Source organism: Amphibalanus amphitrite, unplaced genomic scaffold, assembly GCF_019059575.1.
Source record: "Amphibalanus amphitrite isolate SeventyFive unplaced genomic scaffold, NRLGWU_Aamphi_draft 001446F_arrow, whole genome shotgun sequence".
Classification (NCBI taxonomy): domain Eukaryota; kingdom Metazoa; phylum Arthropoda; class Thecostraca; order Balanomorpha; family Balanidae; genus Amphibalanus; species Amphibalanus amphitrite.
In genome coordinates, this window is record NW_024882939.1 from 74,108 (window position 1) to 79,504 (window position 5,397).

The window sequence follows — 5,397 nt, forward strand, 5'->3', positions numbered from 1 at the left end:
GAAGGATGCATGGCAAAATAACAGGTACAAATGCGCCACGTTTGTCGCAACGCGCCACATTCGTCACAAGGCGCTATTTCCACCAAATATGATTAAGAATAATGGAATTACACGAGCAGGAGCACGGTAAGGAACTCTTTTTTAGTTCATCAGTTTAAATGATAATCTGTGACCTCACATGACCCAGTGGTAGTGGTGGTAGTGAAGTGGTAGTAGTATTGGTAGGAGTAGCGTTAGGGGTAGTGGTAGTATTAAGGGTAATGGTAGGGGTAGTGTTAGGGGTAGTGTTAGGGGTAGTCGTAGGGGTAGTGGTAGGGGTAGTAGTAGGGGTAGTAGTAGGGGTAGTAGTAGGGGTAGTAGTAGGGTAGTGGTAGGGGTAGTGGTAGTGGTAGGGGTAGTAGTAGTGGTAGGGGTAGAAGTAGGGGTAGTGGTAGTAGTAGGGGTAGTGGTAGGGGTAGTGCCGGTAGTGGTAGGGGTAGTGGTAGAGGTAGTGGTAGGGGTAGTGGTAGTAGTAGTGGTAGGGGTATTGGTAGGGGTAGGGGTAGTGGTAGGGGTAGTGGTAGGGGTAGTGGTAGGGGTAGTGGTAGGAGTAGTGGTATGGGTAGAATTAGTAGAAGTGTGGTACAGGCCGATCCAATGTGACGTGGTGACCTATACGACCTGGCCTGACCGAAGGTGACCTGGCCTGACCCAGTGTGACCAGGGTGACCGACTTGACCTGACTTGACCCCGTATGACCCAAATTTTATCCAACTAAGCCATCAGAAAATTCCTTTATATATCTGCTTCCAGACGGCTCATCGGTATGAATCAAAAACCATTCGAAAGCAAACTGGCTGCTGCGTATTTTATGGCTACGCCGCGAAGCAAGTGGCGCAGCCGCTTGTTCCACAACTATTTGCCGTGGATTTGATGGCTATCGGACTGTTTCTGTTTTGTTGTTTTAGGGCATTTCGGTCAAGCCTGACCATTGCATGCCCATTGTGTAAAATTTACGCTAAATTGAAGTCATACATAGAATGATGTGGAGTAATTACAATTTGTCTAGCCCTATTCCTGGCGGGGGGGGGGGGCCTCAGGAGCCCCCCCCCCCTGAGGTTTTTTGGTTATTTCTCCCAAACGCGTTGAGCTAGGAAGCTCAAATTTTCTGACTTTTCCTAAAAGGCTTCTACGCAACATGTCTGAAAATTTTGAGTTGATCTGACCTCAGGTCAGGTCACCAGAGGCGGTTTGGTGACCCTACCTCAGAAAAGTTTGCAATCACGCCAGAGCTAGAGTTTTTGACCGATCAATTTCTTCTCTTCAGGCTTTAGTTAGGGTACCAGTATGTGCAATTTGTATATCTCGGAATTTTGATATCGGTGACCTAAGGTCAGGTCAGTTTCGCGACCTCCCCATTATAAGTCAATGGGGGAAAAATCAACTCCCTGTTTTTACCACTAAAACGGGTCGGAATGGCCCCATATACCATACATGACTTCATATACCATCAACCTTCACTACCTTGAGGTCTGATTTGCTGTTGGGCAGCTGTGAGGTCATGTGACGTCATCAAAGGTCACCAAAGGTTTTTGGCCAATAACTCCGTACAGAAACAAGATACAGCCGCGTGGATGGTCTCATTGTGTTCAGCTCGTCAAGACGCATCGAATGATATACATGATGACCTCGAGGTCACGTGACCTGAGGTCAACCTTTGACCTTGACCTTGCGAGGTCAACATATATATCATTCGATGCGGATTGACGAGAGGATCACGATGATGCCCTTAGTTTGTTCCTATCTTGACTAATTCGAAAGTTATTCGAGAAAAACTCTCTCCATATCTAGCGCCGCCATTTTGACTTTTTCGACCCCTGTGACGTCATCTTTGACCTGACCTGAAAATGACCTTTGTAAAAATTGTAGATCTTGACCGTGCGTATCCGATGCCGTTTACCGTTTGTCGCTATCTTGCTTCGTTCTCGAGATCTCAGGGGGGGGGGCCGAATCGGCCCCCCCCCCGCCAGTTTCTTGTCCCGGCGGAGCCCGCCAGGAATAGGGCTAGAATGTGAATCCTGCGTAAGAAAGTAAAGAGTGCTTGTGTTATTAGATCATCCGTGTCTCCAAGAATGTTCTGCAGTGTAAACGCTAGATTTGCTTTGGTGCAACAATTTTTTAATGGTTGTCTCTCTGAATTGAATTCCAAGCAGTCGATGAGAATGTGTTTTATAGTTTGTGTGCAATCGCAGCGGACACATGAAGGCCGTTCAGTTCGGGAATATATATAACTGTGTGTATATTGGGTGTGTCCAATACGCATTCTTGTTAAAACCTTCTCTTCGATCCTATTTTGTCTATTTGAGTTGCTCCATGTTCGAATGTCTGGTTTTATGCGTCTTAACTGTGTTGCAGAAGGTAACTCTGTCCATTGTTTTTGCCAAGTTTTATACATAGCCTGTCTTAGAGAAGTTTTAACCGACTGGAAGTCATGCGGAATTTCAGTAATGTGATGGAGTGTGAGAGCTTCTTTTGCGTATTTGTCCGCCTGTATGTTACCGTTAATGCCACTGTGACCGGGAACCCAAACAAATTTTACTCGAACTCCATTTGTTGATAGTGTTTGGAACATGTTACACAAGCGTATGAGTAAGGGGGACATTGGAGACATGTTCTGTAATGAGTGAATGACGGAACGGGAGTCAGTACAAATAACTGCTCTTGTCCAGGCCCTTGCTTGTACGAGTTTGAGGGCTTCTAATACTGCGTGCAATTCGGCGTGATATATACTCGTGGTACTTGGAAGACGATGTTGAACGAAAAAAGAACCACCAGAATAAGTGAAGACGGCGTTTGAAACTCGCTCACCATTCTTGGAACCATCGGTAAAAATAAACCTAAAATCAGAAAACTGATTTTGAAGCTGGAGAAATTTTTGCTGGATTTCTTCTTCAGTAATGTTGGATTTCCGGCATTCAAGTAGAAACATTACATCCTTTGGGTAGCGTTCCCATGGCGGAACGCTAAATTGTGGCAATGGAAGAAGGTTGGGGTGAGTGAAATCGAGCTCTCCCAAGAATTTTTTTAACCTTGATGCTATGGTGAGCCCAGAGCGCCTTTCGGCTGGTCCTAAACGGTTATGGTGAATGTTGGGTAAAACATGAAGAGATTTATATGTACTATGATTAGGAAAACGCATCATTTTGCTTTTATATCTTATTGACTGTTCCATTCTTCGCAGGTGGAGTGGCGGGATTGCGGCATCCACCTGTAAAGAAACTACAGGTGACGTTTTCATTGCGCCTGTGGCTATTCTAATAAATGCATTCTGGATGGTATCTAATTTTTTAACGTGTGCTCGCTGCCTCCAGCATACACGATTGAACCATACTCAATAACCGGTAATACAAGTGCCTTATAGAGTTGAAGAAGAGTTTTTCTGTCAGCACCAAAATTCGTGCCGGCTACACATCGAAACAGATTCAATCTTCGGCTGCACTTGGATTTGACATGCGCAATGTGTTTATTCAAAGATAATCGAGTGTCCAAAACGACACCAAGAAATTTAAAGGAACTCACACGTGGAACAATGTTGCCCGACAGGTGGAGGTTCGCGGCCTGCTGCATCTTACTATTTGTAGGCGCGAAAATACTGCCATTCTTTTCTGCCCATTTGTCCAAATCATTGAGGACACGTTGTAGACGGGGAATGCTGTGGTCGACGTCGTCATCGGTACACCAGAAAGCGGAGTCATCGGCAAATAAAGAGTAACTAATACCAGAAGGAACAGCGTCGAAGAGATCATTAATCATAACGTTGAAAAGCATCGGTGATAGACAGCTTCCCTGAGGTAAGCCAGTGGATAACGAATGGGTGTTTGAATATAACGAACGGAATCGTAACTGAAAGCGACGTTCACCAGAAAGAAAGTTTGCCAAATAGTAAGCAATGTGTCCTCGAATACCCATCTTATATAACTTATATAACAATATCGGCCTGTATACCCTATCATAAGCCCGTCTCATGTCTAGAAACACAGCTGTTGTGTGTTTCTTGAACTTAAAGCCTTTTCGAATGTCAGTTTCTAGGCGAATAATGTGATCAAGTGTTGTGTGGTTGCGACGGAAGCCACTTTGATATTTTGATAATAAATGGTTGTGTTCTAAAAACCAGTCAAGACGTTTACATACCATTCGTTCGAATATTTTTCCCAGACAACTAGTTAAAGAAATAGGCCGATAGTTTTCCGGATTGTGATGGTCCTTGCCAGGCTTCGGTAACGCTACTATCACTGCCTCCTTCCACGCTTCCGGGAATATATGCTGAACCCACAAGGAATTGAACGTGTTCAACATGTATTCTAGAACGTTTTCAGGAAGATGCCGAAAGAATGAGTAGTGTAAGTTGTCTGGACCTACCGATGTGTTGCCGGATGATCCAATGGCGTCATGTAGTTCTGTGATGGAAAATATTTTGTTGTACGATTCGGTATTATCTGTCAAGAATGCATTTGGAGGTAGACTAAATTGTGTGCTGGCGCTCTCCCGAAAACCAGGACGATATTGCTCCACTGAGCTGATGTGTGCAAATGTTCCGGCTATTGTATTAACAATATCTCTTGGCTCCACCACAGTAGTATTGTTAATACGCAAAACGGGAAGGGATTAACAAACTTCTCTTGCCAGCCAACGATCGAACCAAATTCCAGATTTGACTGAGAGGCGTGCGGTAATTTAACTGTGAGAGAAAAGACTTCCAAGAAGCACGCTTTGACTCCCTAATAAGTCGTTGACATCTAGCTCTCTCCTGGTTTCTTTTAATTAAGTTTTCGTTGTTCTTATTTCGTAAGTACGTTCGAAATGCTCGTTTGCGTTTTGCTACTGCTCTTGCTATTTCTAAGGACCACCATGGAACTCGTTTGTGTCTTGCCGATGATGACGTGGTAGGCACAGAAGCCTTGGCGGCTGATACAATAACCTCTGTAAGATATTTGACGCCTTGTTCAGGGGAAAGAAAATGTTCATGTTCAATGTTGCAAAAATCGTGGAACTTTCCCCAGTCGGCCCTCTTGAAATTCCAGCGAGGTATAAAACCAGGGACTTCATCACGACCTGTGGAGAAAGTAGTATGTAATGCAATGGGATAATGGTCACTATGGTGTATGTCAGAGTCCACGGACCATTCGAATAGGGTGGCTATTTGTGGAGAGCAAATTGACAAATCAATTGCTGTTTCGCTGTTATGTGAAAGTGAAAAATGCGTATTATCTCCTTTATTAAGCAGAACAAGATAATGGTGATCCAAAACCCGTTCAATGATATCGCCTCGCTGGTCTGCGGCAGCAATACCAAGTCCCCACAGAGGGCTGTGGGCGTTGAAATCGCCGACTAAGAGAAAAGGATGAGTAAACTGTGCTA